The sequence below is a fragment of the Hibiscus syriacus genome, unplaced genomic scaffold, assembly GCF_006381635.1.
Source record: "Hibiscus syriacus cultivar Baekdansim isolate YM2019G1 unplaced genomic scaffold, ASM638163v2 tig00110528_pilon, whole genome shotgun sequence".
Taxonomy (NCBI): domain Eukaryota; kingdom Viridiplantae; phylum Streptophyta; class Magnoliopsida; order Malvales; family Malvaceae; genus Hibiscus; species Hibiscus syriacus.
In genome coordinates, this window is record NW_024062770.1 from 4,938,408 (window position 1) to 4,965,401 (window position 26,994).

A 26,994-nucleotide genomic window follows, 5' to 3' on the forward strand; every position below is an offset into this window, starting at 1 on the left:
TTTTGTCTCGATTAAGATAATTTTTACTCAAAACAAAGTTTATGTCTTTCTTGAGACAGTGTCTTTTGAAACACAAATCTTTGAGTATGTTTCATTTAAAACAAATTTTATCTCTTCTGAGACAGATTCTTTTGAAGAAAAATCTTTGAGTCTATTTCTTTATAAACCAAAGTTTTGTCTCTTCTGAAACAGTTTCTGTTGAAGAAAAATCTTTGAGTATGTTTCTTTGGAAACAAAATTTTATCCCTCTTGAGATAATATCTTTTGAAGGAAAATCTTTAAGTTGTTTCTCTTGAAACAAAACCATCTTTGAGTCGTTTCCCTTGAAACAAATTGTCTTTATTGAGACAATTTCTTTTCAAACATCATATATGAGTAGGTTTCTCTTGAAACCATTATCCCTAAAAATGGTCAGAACTCTTCATCACGTATGAGTTGTGTCATCCCCCGACCAGATCTCATCACGTAAGAGCCTTGTCACCCCTATATAACCAGTCGTCCTCATCATGTATGAACCGAGTTATCACCCTCCCTAAAGATGGAAGAACTCTTCATCACATATGAGTCGTGTCATCCCCCGACCAGATCTCCTCATCACGTACGAGCCGTGTCACCCCTAGATAACCAGTCAACCTCATCGCGTAAGAACCGATATCACCCTTCCTAAAGATAGTCAGAATTCTTCATCACGTATGAGTTGTGTCATCCCCCGACCAGATCTCTTCATCAGGTAGGAGTCGTGTCATCCCTAAATAACCACCGTCCTCATCACTTAGGAATCGAGTTATCACCCTTCCTAAAGATGGCCAGAACTCTTCATCACTTATGAGTTGTGTCATCCACCGACCAGATCTCCTAATCACGTAAGATTCGTATCACACCCTAGATAACCAGTCGTCCTCATCACGTAAGAACCGAGTTATCACCCTCCCTAAAGATGACCAGAACTCTTTATCACATATGAGTCTTGTCATCCACTGACCAGATCTCCTCATCACGTATGAGCCGTGTCACCCCTTGATAATCATCCGTCCTCATCACGTAGGAACCTAGTTATCACCCTCCCTAAAGATTGCCAAGAACTCTTCATCACGTATGAGCAGTGTCATCCCCCAACCATATCTCATCATCACGTAGGAGCCGTGTCACTCTTAGACGACTAGAATTCTTCATCGCGTATGAGCAGTGTCGTCCTCCACCAACAAACACATCAAATTTCAAATCAAAAAGAAAGAACCGGAAAAAATTGATTGTCTTTTTCGTCTTTGCCCTATCATTGTTAACACAAGAATGTGCAAAAGGGAAAACTGTAGACACTCGTTTTTATCCGGGTCTACCAAAAATATTATTATATTTTAAATATTAATTATTTTATTTATCATTATATTATTATTATTATTAAATATTTTATTACACATTTTACAGGCCAATGAGCTCAACAGAGACAAACCCCAGACCCAAAGACATTACAAAGTAGCCCATTATAGATGACCTAATTACAAGACTTGACCCAGACCAGATCCAAGCCTACCCGAATCCGACCCAAGGCCTAGCAAGACCTGATCAATTTAAAATTAGGGTTTTAAAACCCTAATAGAATCCAACCGTCGCCAGTGAAGGTCAAGCGCTCATCAATCGCGTGTGTTATACACGCGCCCTACGTTCCAACTCTCTTATCAGCGCGTGGACTTCACCGCTTCTCCTCCAGTTCGTGTGTGCTGCCGCCGATCTATATCGTCGTCGTCGTTTCATCAATAATGCCCAAATAGTGAACCAACAACCCAAATTAATCAAACAGAAAACAAAACATCATCTACATTGATTCAATCACCTTAAGTCAGAAACCCCATATCTAAATCCCTAAAAAATGAGATTTTTCAGTTAACAAATCAAAAACCCAATCCCATATCAGATAACCCATACATGCGCAGAGAACACATGATTTCCTCACCAAATATCAACAAAACCAACATGCAACATAAAGGAGGACGAGAGAGGTATTCGAAAAAGGGGTTAAAGAGAAAACAAACAAAAAACAAATGGAGAAAACTGAAAGAAAAACATAGATTACCTTACTGGAACAATCCCTGTCGTGAACTTCACCGGACCAAGAGCCCCTCATCTCCGAAGGAAATGGTCATGTAGTTGTTAGGTCTAGTTTTGGGGTTCGATATTTTCATTTTGTTGAGAGGAATAGAAAAGGAAAATACGAGAGTGGAGAGGGGAAAGCTAAGGGTTTTTTAGGGGTTGGCCATCAATTTATGGTGGCCGGAGAGAGGGACGGTTCCTCTCCCTCAGCGGTGAAAATAGAGGGTTGAGAGAATCTATTTTCTCTCTAAGCAAAAAAGAAACAGAAATGAAGAGAATGGGATGGATTTGGTCGGTTTAGGCTTGGGTATTAACCCTATATACATAACGTAAAACGACGTTGCATAGGGAGATCGAGTGCTTGGGTTTTGGGGTTAATATCCGCTTTAGTCCTCGTTACTTTGTGATATCTCCCGTGTTTTTTTCACATTTTTGGGTAAATCATAATGTAACCTTACTTTTCAACTAATTAATGAAATTTCATTTTCTTTGATTTCGAGCACTTACGTTACACCATTTATATTTAAGTCCCTAGTTCGTTTATTTTACCATATTTGTTTATGTTTGACATTGGTCACCACATTTGTAGATCTTTCATTTTAGTCACTACTTGACATGTGGTTTAATTGTAGTCTGGTCCTTTATTTTTCAGCTTATTTCATTTTAGTCTTAAATGTTATTAATGGGTTGTTTACATTTCTGGTTCCTATTTTATTTAATATTTGCAATCTGTACTCTATATTATTTAATATTTTACATGGGGTTAATATTATTTTGGGTTGGGTCAGATTCAAATTTTATCTCAAAAAGACGAATCGAATTCAGGTCAATTATAAGGTGCATATTTTTTTGAGTTGAGTGAAGGTTGTATTTTTTTGATCGAATTGAGTTGACCTATCCCTAACTATAACATAGTTAAAACTTAAGGACCCTTGATAAAGGTTAAATTGGGAATATAATCAAAGTGAAATATTTTATTGGCCCAGTAGGCCAATCAAAAAAAAATATTTTGGAATTTAATACAAATACTACAATACATGCAAACTCATTGCGCCCACATGGCGAGTATGTCCATATATTATTTTTTAATAGACTCAGGTCTATGGGCCCTATTGGATCCATTATTTTATCATTTTTCTTGAAACTAGTCATGTCTACGTAACAAGTTTTATTAAAATAATATTATTTTTTAATTTAAATAATATTTTTAAATTATTAATTTTATTTTTTTAAATCCCAGAAAACTCGTATTGTGGGTAGTACGAGTTCCAATTGAATTCGTTAGTGAATGATGAGCAACGAGCAATTTCTTTTTAAATTTTCTTTAGAACTCGTCGTGTGGGCGTGACGAGTTTCAACGATTACATTAGACTTTTTTTGAATTTATAATTTTTTTCATCAATATTTCATTTCATATTCAATATTTTCTTCTTTCTACCATTCTTAAAATATTTTGTTCATTTTCATATCATTTAACAAAAATTCCTTAAGCAATAATTAAAATAGTAAATTTTAATTTGACAAATTTAATTTTTTTCATTTATTATGTAAATAGTTTGGTCAAAACTAATAATTAAAATTTAGTTACCTAAATACAATCATTCATAATAATAAAATTTACTTATATTTTCTTCATTCTGACGATGTCGATGAGTGGTTGAATGATAATGATGTGAGGTTCGTCGATTTCTTAATGGTCGTTCACTTTCATCGTCTTGTAACGTCCCAAAATATGGGTTAGTAGTTCGGGTTGGTAGTTTGATGATTTCTAGGATTTTCGATAAAAATACTTTTTATTTTAAAATTATAAATATTAATACGAAGTGTTTAAATGATTTTTGAAATATTAGTTATGCTTTTTAGTAATAATAAAATAAATGTTTATTAAGTGACTAAATCGAATAAATTGAAAATATTGATTTTAGTGACTAAAATGTAAAAGGATCACAAATCAAAATCTATGAAGCTAGTTTTATCAAGGCTAGTGTGGATGGTTTTCCCCTTCAAACTTAACCCTATCATTCATCTCATTTTTGCCAATTTTCTTACTAGATTCATTCTCTTAATTCATTCTCATTTTCATTTAGTTTTCATTAATCGTTCTCTTCATTCTCTCATCCAAAAACTTTTGTAATTCTCTCCAAAATTCTCGTAAAAGCTCTCCCATGGCCAAAACTCTTCTTCTTAAATTCCTATTGTTATTCCTAGTTTCATTCATAGTTGATTGATTCTTATTCCTTCATCTTAATTTTCTCTCTTCAGTCAAGATTGATTAAATTTCCTTTGTTCTTGTCATTTTCTCCTTTGTTTCTTGGTGTTGCCATTGTTGATCTCTTCATCCTTTCATATTCTTTTCCAATAAGGTATTTATCTTTTCCTAGATTCCTTTTTTTGCTTCAATGATTAATGATCTAATTTTTGTTTATTTTAATTAATCAATTCTTTTAAAAAGAAGTTTGTGAATTAAACTTGATTTTCTGATGTATTTAATTTGTTATTTTTCTTGATCATTTTTCAAGGTTTTCTTATGTTGGTTAAGATGTTTATGATTATTATCATACTAAATCAGTTTTTCAATTGCATTTGATTTAGGTAAGAAATTCTTCAGAACAAGCTTGATTTTGTCGGTTTTTCTAGAGGTGGGTATATGGGCTAAGGCCCATGGCTACCCGTTTAACCCTCAGCCTGTGCGGGTTTTGGACATAAAAAACTGAAGCTCGTTTAAATTGCGGGCTTTTTAGCCCGGACCGTTAAACCCGTGGGTTTAATGGGTATAACCACGGGTAGCCCGCAATAGCCCGCTTAATTTAAAATTTATAAAATTTTAGAGAAAATAAACTTAAAGAATTTTATAGAAAAAGAAAATAAATTACCTATAAATATGATGTTACTTATAACCATTGTAGTTCTTAAATTTATTAGGGCATTTGTCATAATTCTACCGTTGCTTGATTTTTTTTTCATTTACAATGTATCAAATTATTCTTCATTTTAAAAAGTAAAAGTAAAAGATTTATATAGTATTTTAGTCTTATAAAATTTACATCATTATCACTTTGGTATTTAAAGATTTTTTTTATTTAATTTTGACATTTATTTTTTTCATGAAATATGTTATCCATTTCGTTCTTTAATTATAAAAAGTCACGTGATATTCTAATAATATATCACATGACACGTAATATTTGGATTAAAAATAAGAAAGAAAAGTAAAAGAAAAAATTGAAAACATACTTTTCAACTTTTAAAGGCTTTTACAAAAGAAAAATTGTTAGATTTGTATAATGTTTTACTTTGTTAAATTTTTCTGTTTGAATTTCTACTTGCAGACACTTCTGTGTCTTCATATTATAGTCTTGAATAATCGTGTTTTATAAAAGTATAATGTGGTTATTATTTTATTTGTTTTTCAATTTGGTGATATAAGTAAATATTGTTTTTTTTTTAAATTTGAGTTTAAGTAATTATATCGTTATATATATATATATATTAATGATTAAAAAATATTATTTTATAATCATTTCCGGCTATTTAAAATAAAATTTAAATATTAATTATTATTTTGACGATGCTACCTTCCTTTTCAAGTTACTGGATCATTTTTAAAGGTGTAGCAAGTTAGAAAATTATATTTTATTGCATTTAAAATTATTTTTATTTAACGAGCTGCGGGTAAGCCTGTTTAACCCGCGAGTTAAACGGACGGCCGCGGGCCTTAAAATTCAAAACCGTTTATGATTGCGGGCTTTTTAAATCGCTCAGTTTAAGCACGAACCGTCAAAACCCGTGGACTAAACGGGCGGGTAGCCCGTATACCCACCTCTAGTTTTTCAAAAATTAGAGTTAATTGATGTCATTTGTGAGGTTTCTAGATGAGTTTGATTGTTGATATTAGTTGTTCTTGATCAATTGTTTTTAGGAGAAGTAATGTCGATTGGATCAAAGGCTTGGAGAGTCGTTTCAGTAAGATTTTGGGTAATTTTGGTATTTTCTCTCTTTTTTAGAAACAGAAAAATTTGCTTTGTTTCAGATGTGTTCTTGATGTGTTATTTTACTTTACAAGGTGTTTAATGTGTTGATAATTGAGGAAAATTAGTGCATCATGTTTTGGTGATCATTTACTAAGTGTTGGTAATTCGAGAATTAGAGTTAATTGATGTCATTTGTGAGGTTTCTAGATGAGTTTGACTGTTGATATTAGTTGTTCTTGGTCAGTTCTTTTTTAGGAGAAGTAGTGTCGACTGGATCAAAGGCTTGGAGAGTCGTTTCGATAAGATTTTGGGCAATTTCGGTCTTTTCTCTCTTTTTTAGAAACAGAAAATTCTGCTTTGTTTCAGATGTGTTGTTTTACTTTACAAGGTGTTTAATGTGTTGATAATTGAGGAAAATTGATGCATCGTATTTTGGTGATCATTTACTAAGTGTTTGAAAGCAATTTCGGTTAGTGGACAACAAAGGTGAGTGACTCTTATTCTTAGTGTAACACCTCGACCCGTACCCTATTCGAATACGACTCTGAGGTGTCACATTGACTTTTAAAACACTTTGAATTATTTAAAATGCAACGAAAACTTTACAAGGAAAACAAAACTTTACAAAACATAGCTATAAACATATCAGAGCATTTATGACTTACACATTTTCGTACATGCCAACAATTAAATCACATACTATTTAGTTTACTCTGATATGATATCCTTTAGAGCTATGATGTGATGCCCTTCCTTACTAAGTTGATGTCTCCAAACCTACATGTGAAGACAATCACACGCTAAGTCTATGACTTAGTGAGGCAATACTGGGTTTAGTAAAATAATAAAAAGTTATGAATATGTTTTCAAAAGAATCATTAACTATGATAAAATCATAATCTTTATAAACTTATAACGTACTTTTACTCATTGATTAATTAATATACATTAGACTCTTGCTTATACATTTCTTTGAAACATTTCGTATAAAACCAATAGACATTTCATTAACATTTTAATATTGTTACTCATTGTTCAAATTATATCAAGTTTGTTTTATAGCCCAACGTATATCGCTGAGAATTCAAGATATGCGAGTACATTGAGGTTGTACATTAATGTAGTCACCACTGCTCATATAAATTGCATCGAAGTGCCACATAGATTTACCCTGAAGGATTGCGTAGAATTTTTCCCGAATGACCACATAGAATTATCCCAAAGGACCACATAGATTTGTCCCGAATGACCGCGTAGAACCGTCGACTTTTGACATGCCAACTATGTAATACCCCAAATATCGGGTTGAAGATCAAAATGTAAGAAATTTAAAGTTTAGTGGTGTGATTGGAATAAGTGATAAGTTCAAGGACTAATGGTTGAATATTTTGTGTTAGGAGTTGATTGCAAAGAAGGAAGAAAAGAAGAGCAAGATGGGTTTTTTCATTATATAGATTTTATTTTAAGATATAAAGCGGATAAGAGAGATTAGAGTTATCTGGAACTTAGTCATTTTCTCTTCTTCTTGTTTGGCTCGAAGATTCTTGGCTTAAGGTAAGTAATAATAAGTTGTTGATTTCTTTAATTTTTGGGTTTATATTGAAGCTATAAGAGGTAAAGAAGATTAAGAAAGCTTGGAAATGAAAAAAAACTAAGTTAATAAGGAATTATCAGGGAATGAATAATATGGGTTTTGAGGTAAAAATTTGTAAATTGGTTGATTAATGAATTCTAGAGGTAGAATTGACTTGTCAAAGTCCTAGCTAAAAGATTCGAGGTGTTAGAAATGAATAATAACATGTTTGATAAAATGATATGATTCTTAGTTTTCAGAATATTATTGAGAAATTGGGATGTTATAAGAGGATTAGTGAAGATAAGTGATTAGTATGAGTATTAGTGAGTTTAAGGAAATGATTAAAGCTAAGAGTAAAGGATTTAGATGATTTTTGGTTAAATTCGAAGTGGGAAAAATGAAATCTGGGTAAGGGTATCGGTACTACAAGAACAATACTGATACTTCAAGGCTAAATCGATTAAGAATCAAGAATCAGTATCGGTACTGATTCTTGGGGTATCGATATTGTAAGGGGAGTATCGATACCAAGAGTAAGGTATCGATACCATTTTGAAGTTGAAATTTCAGTATGTAAAAACGGTATCGGTACCAGAGGGGGTATCGATACCAACCAAGGAAAATATCAGTATTGTTGAGGGAGTACCGATACTACTAAGTATGAAATGAGAAATTTAGTGTTTCTTGCAGATTAAGTTATTATGATAAGGAAAAGCGGTTCGAATTTCAATATTTATTTTTTCTATTGATTTGTGTAGACGTTGAACAAAATCAAACTTCAGACAACTCGATATTACAAGTTTCGAACATAAGAGTAAAGGATTTTAGAGAAGCAAAGGTGAGTGCAATCAAATTGTTTTATATTGGATTTGAGGACGACTTTCGATAAGTCAACTTCAAAGTTTTCAATCGAAAACTATTTTCAATTCTTTTAAGCAATATTTTATGATGCTTTATTCAATTATATGTTAAAGTAAGTTTTATGGTTAATTGTGTTGAATATGAATATGTGATATGTGAATGCGAAGTGCTTACGTGTAAATTATCTACGAGAATGCTCTATATGCAAATAAGATACACTTTAAATGGTGAAACTTAAGAATAATTATAAGTGAAAGCCCAAGGTATATGTGAGAATTAGAGGTATAGTTGGCATTCCAAGAGTCGAGGGTTCTATGCGGTCATTCGGGACAACTTATGTGATCCTTCGAGATATTTCTACATGGTCCTTAAGGACAAATTCTACGTGGTCCTTCGGGAAAAATTCTACGTGGCACTTCGGTACAAATTATATGATTGTGGTGACAACAATTGTGCACAACCTTGGTGTACTCAGATATCTTGAATTCTCAGTGTTATTCATTGGGCTAAGAGAATAAAGTTGTAAGCTGATTAGAGAGTGATTTAATGAAAGTTTTTAAACTAAATTACAGTCAAGTATAAAAGTTTTTATATATTAAATTGGGAAAGGTTTTTGAAATGTTTTATGCTACTTATTGCCTCACTAAGTCAAAGACTTAGCGTGTGGATTGTTTCCCACATAGGTTCAAAGAGATACGAAGAGTGTAGAGTAGGAGATGACAACATTAGCAGTGAAGATCAGATCAGAATCATTTGAGATAGTATGTTATCACGTTTTGTTTATTTTGTTGACATGTATCCCTGCCTTAAATGAAAATGCTCTGATCAGTTTTTATAAATGTAAATTTTATGGTGTTTATGTAACTGATGAATTATATTTTTTTCAGTTAAATTTAAAAGTGTACTCTTTATCTTTAATCAAAATGTTCTACTATTCAAAATAAAAAAATTATTGTTAATTGTTTGTTAAAAGCCAAAGATTTGAAAAGTCAATATGGCACTTCGACTCAATATTCGGGTAGGATACGGGTTGGGGTCTTACATTTATTGGTATCATAGCTATGATTTAATTGATTTTAAGTTCAAAATGAAGTAGTTTTGTTTTAAAACAGTGTACATGCCAAATAGAAGAAAAATTTTCTTATCTGATAAGGTAATTATTATATTATCCTCACTGATAGAATATTAATTCCCTCTTATTAGATGTCGGCTTTTGATGGCTGCCGAAGTGAAGCGGGAGAAGGTCAAGAAAGAAGTAGTAATTCGCCTGCCCCAGTTAGGCAAGGTAAAGAACAGGCGTCTCAAGGGGTCCCTGTGCAAGATCAGGGAGTGTTTTCAGAACGTTGGACGCTATTCTGACGCGTTTCCAACCTTCTGCTTCTTCAACTCTTAAGATAAATGTGGCCTAGGAATTGAAAGGATTTGGAGCATCGAAATTCAAAGGTGAAGATGATGAAGGTCCTGTGGTTGCAGACCTTTGGCTGAATGAAATAAAGATCATATTGGAGGGTCTCCACTGTTCTGAAGTGGAGAAGTTAGATGGAGTTGTATCGTTACTATGAGGACAAGCTTTGGAGCGAGCTTAGAATGAAAGATTCAGGGAACAAAAGACCCAATGGAAAAAGAGAATTGGTGCCTCGTCAAGTACGTCGCAATTAAAGAAAAGTTGAGGTTCAAGTTTTAGACCCCAAATAAAATCTGAGTCAACTGCATCCTCAGGTCGAGAATCTAATCTGAGAAGAGCTAGATAGAATCAATCGGTAGAATCCAGAGCAGGAAGAACAAATCAATGTCAGCATTGTGGCAAGCAACATAGTTGTATTTGTAGAGTGCTGTTGGAGCATGTTTACGGTGTAGAGATACGAGACATTTTATCCGGGACTGCCCATTAATGACTAGAGAAATTGCATCATCTGAGAGATATGATTTTGTATCTCAGAGAGGCAGAGGACAAGGCAAATGGAGGAATTAGACTGAATCGACCAGTCAACCTGAAATTCATTCAACTGCTCGGGTATACAAACTCAAGACTAGTGAAGATCACGATGATCCGGAGATCATTGCAGGTACTTTTTAGTTATGTGATAAACCTTTTTTGGTTTTGATTGACCCATGATCAACCTTTTCTTATATCTGTAGTAATTTGGTAAAAGAACTGAAACTTCCATTAGAAGCTATAAGTAATGATGTGATAGTGTCTAACCCATTGGGGCATAGTGCTCGGGTAAATCAATTGTGTCAAGGGTGTCCCAAAAAGATTCAGGGAATTGAATTCCCTACTAATCTGATGGAATTACCCTTTGATGAGTTTAAGATTATTTTGGGGATGGACTGGTTATATCGGTATCATGCCAATGTCGATTGCCATTTGAAGCGAGTAATTTTGACAAGTCCTGAGGGATTTGAAGTGATGTTAATTAATGAAAGATTCAATCCTTTAGCAAATGTAATATCTGTAATGTCAGCCAAGAAATTGATATTGCAAGGATGTCCAGCTTTTATTGCAAACGTAATTGATGCTCGAGTTAAGAATAGAAGATTGGAAGATATTCATGTTGTTTGAGAATTTCCATAAGTATTTCATAAGAATTACCAGGGTTGCCTCCAGATAGGAAGGTAGAATTTCAAATTGAAGTTATGCCGGGAACAACACCTATTTCCATGACCCCTTACAGGATAGCTCCGAATGAATTAAAGGAGTTAAAAGTTCAGTTACAAGAGCTTTTGAACAAAGGATTTATCAGACCCAGTGTGTCACCGTGGGGTGCACCGATATTATTTGTAACGAATAAGGATGGGTCGATACGTCTCTGTATTGATTATCGATAGCTCAACAAGGTGACTATAAAGAATATGTATCCTCTCTCGAGAATCGATGATTTATTTGATCAACTTAAGGGAGTTACGGTGTTTTCTAAAATTGATCTACACTCAAGCTATCACCAATTGAATATTCAAGATAAAGATATATCAAAAATGACATTTAGGACTCGATATGGCCATTATGAATTTGTAGTAATGTCATTTGGGTTTACGAATTGATAACTCCATAAAAAGACTATTTCTAGTCTTTTTACTTAAGTTATTGCTCGTCTAAACAAAGTATGCACATTATATTAGTTGCATTTAGGTTATATTTGCTTATGGTGGATAAGTTTTGCTTCGATAAAATTTATTTGGTTTGACTGATGCTACTGAGGAGAAAGGGTTTGTGTGGATTGTGTATGTGCAGGAAATTTACTAAAAAAGAACATTTCAGTCGCGACAAAGTAATTCGCAAGGGCCAGTGGAATAGAGAAGTTAAAGAAAGTGAGGAGCAGATATATCTCGCCAAGGCAAGGTTTATCTTGAAAGTCTGAAGCGGATATGACGAATCACCTATGTCACATGCCAGTTGTACGACTTCTTTCACGTGCAAGCAAGCCCTCAAGATTTTGAAAACAGCCTGCCACATTTCCTTTTTTAGCCTGGACAAGACAATAATGTGTATTTAGGGAATCTCCACTTATGCGAAACCCTAGGAGACTTCCCTTATAAATACTCATCTATAGCCGCCAAAAGAGGCAAGGAAGTTAGAATATCTTTAACTGAAGCGTGAGCGAGCAACTGCAGTGCTTCCCCAATGTTTACCAACCGACCATCCTTGGTGTCCTCCATAGCTAGACTGTAGTAGAGTGGCGGTCAGGCCTCGAGAGAGGTTGACCGCCAGGGCAGGCGCGGTGTTGATCAGAATTATCATGACAGAGTCCCCGGTTTTGGGAGTCGTTCTTTCTTTGTTCTTATTTTCTTTACTTTTTGATAACACGATGAACTGTTTTACTTGGTGTTCATATTTTTTTTCCTAAACAATTATTTTCTGCTTTATGAATGATGAATTATGATTTTGCACATGACTATTTTGTGCATTGTTTAAATAATTTACCTTGACACTGTAATAGCTTTGAGAGATTGCTTGGGGTCTAGGTGAAACACATCTTGGCAATGTAAGAGCATTGAGACATTATCATTTGTCTAGATATTGATTCTTAGATTCGAGAGAATTAAGATAAATCTACGTGAACAATGGAATGGATATGGGATGGTGATGTTCTAACTTGTATACCTTAGAGATAAGGAGAGGGTTTTAATCGACTAAAAAGGATAAACGCTAGAGTAGGATAGACAACGATTATAGTTCATGCTGAGATATATTGCTACAACAACAGTCTGACAAACCAAGGGTTGTAGTTAACGCTGAGTAGTATTACCATAACAACCGTCTAAGAATACTCAGTAATCCTGTAGGGCAGCTTAGGCATATCATAATAATTAATTCTAGACTTAGAATAATTGGTTGTCATAACAAACGATTAACATGAGTGCTCTGTGATAAGTCTGTATATGTGAGGTTGCTTTGAATATATTTGAATCAACGTTTACCTTTGCTTTATTTTAATTTGATATTTTTTCATATTTATTTTGTCTCGACCAAACTTTTCTGCAATCATACTTTATAATATTTTCTTGCTTTATTACTAATAGTTTTATAGTTTGACAAGATTGTAGGAATTAGCTTATGACAACTAGTTCTGGTTATGGTGAAGCTTAAAAATAATCGACCAATCCCTGAGGAGACGATAACTCACTTACTCTATATTACTTGATTTGATTGTATATACTTGCACAGAATTGTTTGCCTTAGCATATACATTTACAAACGATTATTAATGGGTTGTTTACATTTCTGGTTCCTATTTTATTTAATATTTGTAATTTGTACTCTGGTTTTTTTGTATTTACTTTTCAGTCCTTTAAATTTCTATCTTTTGCTATTTAGCCCATTTAGTTTCTATTTTTGGCTATTTTAATCCTTTAACTATTTGTTTTAGTTATTTTAATCCTTTAAGTTGTTGTGTTTGCTATTTTGGTTCTTTAACTTTCTGTATTTACTGCCCAGCCCTTTAAATTTATGTTTTTCCTATTTCAGTCCGGTAAATTTTTGTTCTTTGATATTTTTTCCTTTATTTCACTAAGCATGTCTAAATTTTTTATTTATTTGTATTTTAATTTGTCATGTTTGTAAATATATATTTTAGTCCAAATTTGCAACTTTGTTCTATCGATCGTTATAATTCCGTGTATGTATGTATATAATTATGTAATTATTATAAGCATTCTTTGTATGAGTTTTTTATTTAATTCTTTTCGTTTTACTATGTGTATATTTAGATAATTATTTCCACCTTTTGTTATAAATCATTATTGTTTTATAAATATATAAATGGGAAAATTTCATTGTTAGGGAAATCTATGAAGACATCTCCGGGCTATAAGGGAATGTGTCTTTAAGAAGATTTTTCGCACAAATGTGGTTTTATATTCGATAGTTTTCTTTGTTTCACGTTTAATTATATTCACAACTTTTATTCTTTTATTTTGTTTTAATTTATTTTATCTTTGCAAAAATAGTTAGTAATGTCTTTTGTGAGTGAAATCTACGGGAAATTCTCCTAACTATAAAAGATGTATTTTCCCGAATATTGTTCATACAAAAAGGGTATTAATTATCCTAAAATTAACACTTTTTAAATAAATTCGAATGAATAATAGGATCATAATTTAAATTTATTTTCGAATTTGTAATTCTCAATATTTAAGCATATAATCGTTTAGGTGCCAAAGTTTGGGCGTTGTGGGGGTGCTCACTTTTCCCCACACATAATAGACTCCCGAATTCTTAAAAATGAATCTTTGATAAAACGCAGACCATTTTTTTGTCGTTTAAGGTTATCAACCTACCTAACTTAAAGGATGGTGACGACTCCAAAATCAAATTGTTTTCCAAATTACATTTCATCACCTTCCCCAAAACTAATATTTTAAGTATAACGGATCCCCTGGGGAGAAGTTATGACAATATGGACATGAATCACAACAAAACACATGCTTACCTTCGACGTTCTCTTTCCCTCATTTCTGAATGTTTATTCTTGTTCTCCTTCGCAAATACAACAGTTAGTTCTCGTCCAAGAACATATCCATCCATATGATATTTTGCGCCAGCAGCATCAGTAGTCAAGATACTGAACAAACCCAAGGCCACATGGTTCCCTGCATCACACATTAGGTAGCTCCCATAAAATAACACAAATATAAAAAAGGTATATAATAGACTTCATAAGCCACACATGCTCACTGATTTTCAAAATCACAAACAAGATCTTGACTGCAATAACATGGAAGATCTTGATAGCAAGCCAATGCTTCATGCAATTCAAGTTCGCGACTGCTAACCTTGTGTAGCCAAATTTTAATTGAATTGATTTTCTTCAAGACTTGCAATTCTTCATAATGAGCTCAAAATCAACTTCCTTCCAACTTGTTGTAAAATTAAGATCATCTTGAACAGTACTCATTGCTTGAAAGTGTCTTCAACAATGTACTCTTATACTTCATAGGTGTCTTCAACACAATAATCTTAATCTTCAAATCTTTCAATAAAAACAACCAAATTCCAATAAACCAATGAAAATGACGAAAAAAATCCCATGATGCAAAGCCTTATGTGGGACAGTATAAAGATAACAGTTGATATTACCAAACAGCGACACATGCATACACACTGAGTTACCATTTTAAGGAATACAATATTATACTTACCCAGTATAATAATCTCGAGGCAGGTAGATGTCCTTGAGGCGACCAAATTGGCCAAAAGGTCAGCGGAGATCTTCTACCCTGCACATGGAGCGCAATTAGATATTTATCAACTCTAAGAAAACCATTTCAATAAGACCGAAAATTTAACCTGTATTAAGAAAAATTCTTTCTGTTCGCACAAAAGACAAACACACAAGCTACTTTGTCATGTTTGGGTATGGAAAATACGATACATGCAAAAATTGAGGTGTTTCCCCAAAAGGCTTTGCATAAAATCACTACCATGAAAACAAAAACCAAATACAGCTATCATAGAACCGATTCCAGTTAAGAGGGAGACAATTCAAACCTGCAATCATGGGGAAGGTTGCGAACAAGAAGACTTGTGTGAAGATCTCTACTACGACCTCCATATCGACCCCTAGGGCTAGTGCTGTGATACCTCCTACCATAATCCCTTGGTGGTGAGGGACTGTCACTGTAACTTCTACCCCTCATTTGCAACAAACCTGAGAAATTTGAAAAAATTAAAAAGCTAAACACGTATTGCAAACTGAAAAAGAAAGAAAAATCCAGACAATACTACAGCTCCAATGAAATGAAAGACTAAGACATGTATAAATTTCAGCAAAATGTATGAATTAAAATTGCATTTAAAGAATTTCATCGTGCTTGATCGAATAAAGACGTGATTTTGAATTATTAGATTTTTCTTCGTAGATAAATCAAAAAATTGAAAAAAAATGAGAAAGAAGGTAACAATTAAACTGAGCCTAAAGTTTTTTTTTGATAAAAACCATTTTTCAGCCATGAAAATATTTCTATAAAATAAAAGATAACCAATACGCAACATCTACAGAATACACTCATAAAAGACTAAAAAAGAGAAGAAGCAAAAGTACTGAACATGTAACAATGAAATTACTCATTAGAAAAAGAAAAAAGAAAACAATACATTAAATTACAGAATTTCGAAGAAAACAAAATCTAATTAGGGTATTATATAAAGCAAATTATAACATCTTAATTAAATAGATTTAGGAATCAGAGATTTAAAACGAGGAAGAGAGAAGTAACTGCGAGAAACTTAACGATTTCACGAGCAAGACAGAAAATCCCAAGCTTTCAATTCTTCAATCTTCAAAAAAATTTTAGCGTTGTTTGATCATCAGGCCTTTCTATACAAATACCTACCCTCCACTTCTAAACTCCAGAAGCTTCCTGCTCTACGCATCCCTATCGTTCACGTGTTTTCCAACAAAAGAATTAACGGTAGAATATCATTAAAGTTGGCCTGGCTGGATCCACAAATAGGCCTTGATCCAACTAAACTAAGGATGAGTACACCATCCGAATTTCAATTCGATCTAATTTTAATAAGTTGATTTTTTTTAAAAAAATTAAATTGAATTAGATATTTTAGATATTATATTTGGATGGGATCAAATTGATTTTAGAGTAAAAAATATTTAATTTGGCCCAAAAATAATATAATTTATCTTATATTTAACTATAATTATAATAATAGCCTTTTATATATTATTATTTTTAATTATATCCATATTTTTATCAAATAAAAGTAATATTTTTATAAATATATTATTTTGGGTTGGGTCAGATTCAAATTTTATCTCAAAAAGACGAATTGAATTCAGGTCAATTATAAGGTGTATATTTTTTTAAGTTGAGTGAAGGTTGTATTTTTTGATCGAATTGAGTTGACAAGAAGCTGACCCTATTCGATCCATGTCTATCCCTAACTATAACATAGTTAAAACTTAAGGACCCTTGATAAAGGTTAAATTGGGTATATAATCAAAGTGAAATATTTTATTGGCCCAGTAGGCCAATCAAAAAAATATTTTGGAACTTAATATAAATACTACAGTATATGCAAACTCATCGCGCCCACATGACGAGTATGTCCATATATTATTTTTTAATAGACTCAGGTCTATGGGCCCCATTGAATCCATTATTTTATCATTTTTCTTGGAACTTGTCATGTCTACGTAACAAGTTTTATTAAAATAATATTATTTTTTAATTTAAATAATATTTTTAAATTATTAATTTTATTTTTTTTAAATCCCAGAAAACTCGTATTGTGGGTAGTACAAGTTCCAATTGAATTAAAAAAATTAATCGTTAGTGAATGATGAGCAACGAGCAATTTCTTTTTAAATTTTCTTTAGAACTCGTCGTGTGGGCGTGGCGAGTTTCAACGATTACATTAGACTTTTTTTGAATTTATAATTTTTTTCATCAATATTTCATTTCATATTCAATATTTTCTTCTTTCTACCATTCTTAAAATATTGTTGTTCATTTTCATATCATTTAACAAAAATTCCTTAAGCAATAATTAAAATAGTAAATTTTAATTTGACAAATTTAATTTTTTTTTCATTTATTATGTAAATAGTTTGTTCAAAACTAATAATTAAAATTTAGTTACCTAAATACAATCATTCATAATAATGAAATTTACTTATATTTTCTTCATTCTGACGATGTCGATGAGTGGTTGAATGATAATGATGTGAGGTTCGTCGATTTCTTAATGGTCGTTCACTTTTATCGTCTTGTAACGTCCCAAAATATGGGTTAGTAGTTCGGGTTGGTAGTTTGATGATTTCTAGGATTTTCGATAAAAATATTTTTTTATTTTTAAAATTATAAATATTAATACGAAGTGTTTAAATGATTTTGAAATATTAGTTATGATTTTTAGTAATAATAAAATAAATGTTTATTAAGTGACTAAATCGAATAAATTGAAAATATTGATTTTAGTGACTAAAATGTAAAAGGATCACAAATCAAAATCTATGAAGCTAGTTTTATCAAGGCTAGTGTGGATGGTTTTCCCCTTCGAACTTAACCCTATCATTCATCTCATTTTTGCCAATTTTTTTACTAGATTCATTCTCTTAATTCATTCTCATTTTCATTTAGTTTTCATTAATCGTTCTCTTCATTCTCTCATCAAAAAACTTTTGTAATTCTCTCCAAAATTCTCGTAAAAGCTCTCCCATGGCCAAAACTCTTCTTCTTAAATTCCTATTGTTATTCCTAGTTTCATTCATAGTTGATTGATTCTTATTCCTTCATCTTGATTTTCTCTCTTCAGTCAAGATTGATTAAATTTCCTTCGTTCTTGTCATTTTCTCCTTTGTTTCTTGGTGTTGCCATTGTTGATCTCTTCATCCTTTCATATTCTTTTCCAATAAGGTATTTATCTTTTCCTAGATTTCTTTTTTGTGCTTCAATGATTAATGATCTAATTTTTGTTTATTTTAATTAATCAATTCTTTTAAAAAGAAGTTTGTGAATTAAACTTGATTTTCTGAAGTATTTAATGTGTTATTTTTCTTGATCATTTTTCAAGGTTTTCTTATGTTGATTAAGATGTTTATGATGGTGTTATTATCATACTAAATCAGTTTTTCAATTGCATTTGATTTAGGTATGAAATTCTTCAGAACAAGCTTGATTTTGTCGGTTTTTCTAGAGGTGGGTATATGGGCTAAGGCCCGCGGGCTACCCGTTTAACCCGCAGCCCGTGCGGGTTTTGGACATAAAAAACTGAAGCTCGTTTAAATTGCGGGCTTTTTAGCCCGGACCGTTAAACCCGTGGGTTTAATGGGTATAACCACGGGTAGCCCGCAATAGCCCGTTTAATTTAAAATTTATAAAATTTTAGAGAAAATAAACTTAAAGAATTTTATAGAAAAAGAAAATAAATTACCTATAAATATGATGTTACTTATAACCATTGTAGTTCTTAAATTTATTAGGGCATTTGTCATAATTCTACCGTTGCTTGATTTTTTTTTTCATTTACAATGTATCAAATTATTCTTCATTTTAAAAAGTAAAAGTAAAAGATTTATATAGTATTTTAGTCTTATAAAATTTACATCATTATCACTTTGGTGTTTAAAGATTTTTTTATTTAATTTTGACATTTATTTTTTTCATGAAATATGTTATCCTTTCGTTTTTTTAATTATAAAAAGCCACGTGATATTCTAATAATATATCACATGACACGTAATATTTGGATTAAAAATAAGAAAGAAAAGTAAAAGAAAAAATTGAAAACATACTTTTCAACTTTTAAAGGCTTTTACAAAAGAAAAATTGTTAGATTTGTATAATGTTTTACTTTGTTAAATTTTTCTGTTTGAATTTCTACTTGCAGAAACTTCTGTGTCTTCAATATAGCCTTGAATAATCGTGTTTTAAAAGTATAATGTGGTTATTATTTTATTTGTTTTTCAATTTGGTGATAAGTAAATATTGTTTTTTTTAAATTGAGTTTAAGTAATTATATCGTTATATATATATATATTAATGATTAAAAAATATTATTTTATAATCATTTCCGGCTATTTAAAATAAAATTTAAATATTAATTATTATTTTGTGATCATTTACTAAGTGTTGGTAATTCGAGAATTAGAGTTAATTGATGTCATTTGTGAGGTTTCTAGATGAGTTTGACTGTTGATATTAGTTGTCTTGGTCAGTTCTTTTTAGGAGAAGTAGTGTCGACTGGATCAAAGGCTTGGAGAGTCGTTTCGATAAGATTTTGGGCAATTTCGGTCTTTTCTCTCTTTTTTAGAAACAGAAAATTTTGCTTTGTTTCAGATGTGTTGTTTTACTTTACAAGGTGTTTAATGTGTTGATAATTGAGGAAAATTGATGCATCGTGTTTTGGTGATCATTTACTAAGTGTTTGAAAGCAATTTCGGTTAGTGGACAACAAAGGTGAGTGACTCTTATTCTTAGTGTAACACTTCTATTCGAATACGACTCTAAGGTGTCACATTGACTTTTAAAACACTTTGAATTATTTAAAATGCAACGAAAACTTTACAAGGAAAACAAAACTTTACAAAAACATAGTTATAAACATATCAGAGCATTTATGACTTACACATTTTCGTACATGCCAACAATTAAATCACATACTATTTAGTTTACTCTGATATGATATCCTTTATAGCTATGATGTGCTGCCCTTCCTTACTAAGTTGATGTCTCCAAACCTACATGTGAAAACAATCACACGCTAAGTCTATGACTTAGTGAGGCAATACTGGGTTTAGTAAAATAATAAAAAGTTATGAATATGTTTTCAAAATAATCATTAACTATGATAAAATCATAATCTTTATAAACTTATAATGTACTTTTACTCATTGATTAATTAATATGCATTAGACTCTTGCTTATACATTTCTTTGAAACATTTCGTATAAAACCAATAGACATTTCATTAACATTTTAATATTGTTACTCATTGTTCAAATTATATCAAGTTTGTTTTATTAGCCTAACGTATATCGCTGAGAATTCAAGATATGCGAGTACATTGAGGTTGTACATTAATGTAGTCACCACTGCTCATATAAATTGCACCGAAGTGCCACATAGATTTACCCTGAAGGATTGCATAGAATTTTTCCCGAATGACCACATAGAATTATCCCAAAGGACCACATAGATTTGTCCCGAATGACCGCGTAGAACCGTCAACTTTTGACATGCCAACTATGTAATACCCCAAATATCGGGTTGAAGATCAAAATGTAAGAAATTTAAAGTTTAGTAGTGTGATTAGAATAAGTGATAAGTTCAAGGACTAATGGTTGAATATTTTGTGTTAGGAGTTGATTGCAAAGAATGAAGAAAAGAAGAGCAAGATGGTTTTTTTCATTATATAGATTTTATTTTAAGATATAAAGTGGATAAGAGAGATTAGAGTTATCTGGAACTTAGTCATTTTCTCTTCTTCTTGTTTGGCTCGAGGATTCTTGGCTTAAGGTAAGTAATAATAAGTTGTTGATTTCTTTAATTTTTGGGTTTATATTGAAGCTATAAGAGGTAAAGAAGATTAAGGAAGTTTGGAAATGAAAAAAAACTAAGTTAATAAGGAATTATCAGGGAATGAGTAATATGGGTTTTGAGGTAAAAATTTGTAAATTGGTTGATTAATGAATTCTAGAGGTAGAATTGACTTGTCAAAGTCCTAGCTAAAAGATTCGAGGTGTTAGAAATGAATAATAACATGTTTGATAAAGTGATATGATTCTTAGTTTTAAGAATATTATTGAGAAATTGGGATATTATAAGAGGATTAGTGAAGATAAGTGATTAGTATGAGTATTAGTGAGTTTAAGGAAATGATTAAAGCTAAGAGTAAAGGATTTAGATGATTTTTGGGTTAAATTCGAAGTGGGAAAAATGAAATCTGGGTAACGGTATCGGTACTACAAGAACAATACTGATACTTCAAGGCTAAATCGATTAAGAATCAAGAATCAGTATCGGTACTGATTCTTGGGGTATCGATATTGTAAGGGGAGTATCGATACCAAGAGTAAGGTATCAATACCATTTTGAAGTTGAAATTTCAGTATGTAAAAACGGTATCGGTACCAGAGGGGGTATCGATACCAACCAAGGAAAATATCGGTATTGTTGAGGGAGTACCGATACTACTAAGTATGAAATGAGAAATTTAGTGTTTCTTGCAGATTAAGTTATTATGATAAGGAAAAGTGGTTCGAATTTCGATATTTATTTTTTCTATTGATTTGTGTAGACGTTGAACAAAATCAAACTTTGGACAACTCGATATTACAAGTTTCGAACATAAGAGTAAAGGATTTTAGAGAAGTAAAGGTGAGTGCAATCAAATTGTTTTATATTGGATTTGAGGACGACTTTCGATAAGTCAACTTCAAAGTTTTCAATCGAAAACTATTTTCAATTCTTTTAAGAAATATTTTATGATGTTTTATTCAATTATATGTTAAAGTAAGTTTTATGGTTAATTGTGTTGAATATGAATATGTGATATGTGAATGCGAAGTGCCTACGTGTAAATTATCTACGAGAATGCTCTATATGCAAATAAGATACACTTTAAATGGTGAAACTTAAGAATAATTATAAGTGAAAGCCCAAGGTATATGTGAGAATTAGAGGTATAGTTGGCATTCCAAGAGTCGAGGGTTCTATGCGGTCATTCGGGTCAACCTATGTGATCCTTCGGGATATTTCTACATAGTCCTTATGGACAAATTCTACGTGGTCCTTCGGGAAAAATTCTACGTGGTACTTCGGTACAAATTATATGATCTGTGGTGAGAACAATTGTGCACAACCTTGGTGTACTCAGATATCCTGAATTCTCAGTGTTATTCATTGGGCTAAGAGAATAAAGTTGTAAACTGATTAGAGAGTGATTTAATGAAAGTTTTGAAACTAAATTACATTCAAGTATAAAAGTTTTTATATATTAAATTGGGAAAGGTTTTTGAAATGTTTTATGTTACTTATTGCCTCACTAAGTCAAAGACTTAGCGTGTGGATTGTTTCCCACATAGGTTCAAAGAGATCCGAAGAGTGTAGAGTAGGAGATGACAACATTAGCAGTGAAGATCAGATCAGAATCATTTGAGATAATAGGTTATTACGTTTTGTTTATTTTGTTGACATGTATCCCTACTTTAAATGAAAATGCTCTGATAAGTTTTTATAAATGTAAATTTTATGGTGTTTATGTAAATGATGAATTATATTTTTTCAGTTAAATTTAAAAGTGTACTCTTTATCTTTAATCAAAATGTTCTACTATTCAAAATAAAAAAAATCATTGTCAATTGTTTGTTAAAAGTCAAAGATTTGAAAAGTCAATGGAAAGATTCAGGGAACAAAAGACCCAATGGAACAAGAGAATTGGTGCCTCGTCAAGTACGTCGCAATTAAAGAAAAGTTGAGGTTCAAGTTTTAGACCCCAAATAAGATCTGAGTCAACTGCATCCTCAGGTCGAGAATCTAACCTGAGAAGAGCTAGATAGAATCAATCGGTAGAATCCAGAGCAGGAAGAACAAATCAATGTCAGCATTGTGGCAAACAACATAGTTGTATTTGTAGAATGCTGCTGGAGTATGTTTACGGTGTAGAGATACGAGACATTTTATCCGGGACTGCCCATTAATGACTAGAGAAATTGCATCATCTGAGAGATATGATGTTGTATCTCAGAGAGGCAGAGGACAAGGCAAAGGGAGGAATTAGACTGAATCGACCAGTCAACCTGAAATTCGTTCAACTGCTCGGGTATACAAACTCAAGACTAGTGAAGATCACGATGATCTGGAGATCATTGCAAGTACTTTTTAGTTATGTGATAAACATTTTTTGGTTTTGATTGACCCATGATCAACCTTTTCTTATATCTGTAGTAATTTGGTAAATGAACTGAAACTTCCATTAGAAGCTATAAGTAATGATGTGATAGTGTCTAACCCATTGGGGATTAGTGCTTGGTAAATCAATTGTGTCAAGGGTGTCCCAAAAAGATTCAGGGAATTGAATTCCCTACTAATCTGATGGAATTACCCTTTGATGAGTTTAAGATTATTTTGGGGCTAGACTGGTTATATCAGTATCATGCCAATGTTGATTGCCATTTGAAGCGAGTAATTTTGACAAGTCCTGAGGGATTTGAAGTGATGATAGTTAATGAAAGATTCAATCCTTTAGCAAATGTAATATCTGTAATGTCAGCCAAGAATTTGATATTGCAAGGATGTCCAGCTTTTATTGCAAACGTAATTGATGCTCGAGTTAAGGATAGAAGATTGAAAGATATTCATGTTGTTTGAGAATTTCCATAAGTATTTCATAGGAATTACCAGGGTTGCCTCCAGATAGGAAGGTAGAATTTCAAATTGAAGTTATGCTGGGAACAACACCTATTTCCATGACCCCTTACAGGATGGCTCCGAATGAATTAAAGGAGTTAAAAGTTCAGTTACAAGAGCTTTTGAACAAAGGATTTATCAGACCCAACGTGTCACCGTGGGGTGAACCGATATTATTTGTAACGAATAAGGATGGGTCGATACGTCTCTGTATTGATTATCGATAGCTCAACAAGATAACTATAAAGAATATGTATCCTCTCTCGAGAATCGATGATTTATTTGATCAACTTAAGCGAGTTGCAGTGTTTTCTAAAATTGATCTACGCTCAAGCTATCACCAATTGAATATTCAAGATAAAGATATATCAAAAATGACATTTAGGACTCGATATGGCCATTATGAATTTGTAGTAATGTCATTTGGGTTTACGAATTGATAACTCTATAAAAAGACTATTTCTAGTCTTTTTACTTAAGTTATTGCTCGTCTAAACAAAGTATGAACATTATATTAGTTGCATTTAGGTTATATTTGTTTATGGTGGATAAGTTTTGCTTCGACAAAATTTATTTGGTTTGACTGATGCTACTGAGGAGAAAGGGTTTGTGTGGATTGTGTATGTGCAGGAAATTTACTAAAAAAGAACATTTCAGTCGCGACAAAGTAATTCGTAAGGGCCAGTGTAATAGAGAAGTTAAAGAAAGTGAGGAGCAGATTTATCTCGCCAAGGCAAGGTTTATCTTGAAAGTCTGAAGCGGATATGACGAATCACCTATGTCACATGCCAGTTGTACGACTTCTTTCACGTGCAAGCAAGCCCTCAAGATTTTGAAAACAGCCAGCCACATTTCCTTTTTTAGCCTGGACAAGACAATAATGTGTATTTAGGGAATCTCCACTTATGCGAAACCCTAGGAGACTTCCCTTATAAATACTCATCCATAGCCGCCAAAAGAGGCAAGGAAGTTAGAATATCTTTAACTGAAGCGTGATCAAGCAACTGTTGTGCTTCCCCAATGTTTACCAACCGACCATCCTTGGTGTCCTCCATAGCTAGGTTGTAGTAGAGTGGCGGTCAGGCCTCGAGAGAGGTTGACCGCCAGGGCAGGCGCGGTGTTGATCAGAATTATCATGACAGAGTCCCCGGTTTTGGGAGTCGTTCTTTCTTTGTTCTTATTTTCCTTACTTTTTGATAACACGATGAACTGTCTTACTTGGTGTTAATCTTTTTTTTTCCTAAACAATTATTTTCTGCTTTATGAATGATGAATTATGATTTTGCACATGACTATTTTGTGCATTGTTTAAATAATTTACCTTGACACTGTAATAGCTTTGAGAGATTGCTTGGGGTCTAGGTGAGACACATCTTGACAATGTAAGAGCATTGAGACATTGTCATTTGTCTAGATATTGATTCTTTGATTCGAGAGAATTAAGATAAATCTACGTGAATAATGGAATGGATATGGGATGGTGATGTTCTAACTTGTCTACCTTAGAGATAAGGAGAGGGTTTTAATCGACTAAAAGGGATAAACGCTAGAGTAGGATAGACAACGATTATAGTTCATGCTGAGATATATTGCTACAACAACAGTCTGACAAACCAAGGGTTGTAGTTAACGCTGAGTAGTATTACCATAACAACCGTCTAAGAATACTCAGTAATCCTGTCGGACAGCTTAGGCATACCATAATAATTAATTCTAGACTTAGAATAATTGTTTGTCATAACAAACGATTAACATGAGTGCTCTGTGATAAGTCTGAATATGTGAGGTTGCTTTGAATATATTTGAATCAACGTTTACCTTTGCTTTACTTTAATTTGATATTTTTTCATATTTATTTTTGTCTCGACCAAACTTTTCTGCAATCATACTTTATAATATTTTCTTGCTTTATTACTAATAGTTTTATAGTTTGACAAGATTGTAGGAATTAGCTTGTGACAACTAGTTCTGGTTGTGGCGAAGCTTAAAAATAATCGACCAATCCCTGAGGAGACGATAACTCACTTACTCTATATTACTTGATTTGATTGTGTATACTTGCACAGAATTGCTTGCCTTAGCATATACATTTACAAACGATCAGGTTTTTGGCGCCGTTGCCAGGGATTGGCAATTGACGGAATTTTTATTTTTCGCCATAACAAGTTTTTCTTGTCACCTTATATTTACTTAGTTTAACATATTTTATTATTTTTTATAGGTTTTCATCATTGCATGACCCTGAGATCTACTTGTAAACCATTAGAACCATTCGACCCTAAAATTGAACAGTCGTTCAGACAAAGGCGACGTAACCAATGAACCAGAGAGTATAAGAATCAACTACAATTTCAAGGCAACAATATGGGCGATCAGGTAGATCCTGATGCATCAATTAATCTTCAGAGAGAAGTTGCAAGACCACGAAGCAATACGAGATCACTTGAACCCAATTCTTGATGATCTAAATCCAAGCATTATGGCACCAGAAATACAAGCAACCCATTTTGAGCTTAAATTGATGATGTTTAACATGCTAAATTCCATCGGTCAATTTGGTGGTTATCCTAATGAGGATGCTAGACAACATATATGTGTGTTCCTTGAAGTGTGTGATTCATTCCGACAACAAGGAGTTTATGAACATGTGCTAAAACTTAAATTTTTCCCTTATTCCTTATGCAATAGAGCAAGAGTTTGGCTCAGTGGAGTTCCTTAGGCTCAATGGAATCTTGGGCAGATTTATGCAAAAGTTTCCTACTTCGATACAATCCACCCAATATGAATACACATCTACGCAATGATAGGAGATGATGAATCAATGTACGAATATTGGGATAGGTATAAAAGTTTACTCGTAAATGTGTAAATCACAGATTTCATGGCTGGGCTCAAGTCGTGATGTTTTATAATGGAGTTAATGCATCCACTCGAATGATGTTATATGCCTCAGCAAATGGTATTGTACTTGATAAATCACCCGAGGAAGCCTTTGATATCCTTGACAGGATAGCAAATAACGACTATCAATTCCCAACTGCAAGGCTAGGACCGGTAGAAAAACATCTGAAGCATATGAAATTGAGGGTAAGGATTCATTAGTTGCTCAACTTTCTGCCATAACTAATATGT

The 26,994-nt window shown here is 32.5% G+C and overlaps 1 pseudogene; it reads right to left on the reverse strand.

Moving 5' to 3' along the window:
* The window catches only part of LOC120130165, a 30,952-nt pseudogene extending 10,925 nt beyond the window's left edge, over window positions 1-20,027 (reverse strand).
* Between the last annotated feature and the right edge of the window lie 6,967 nt (window positions 20,028-26,994).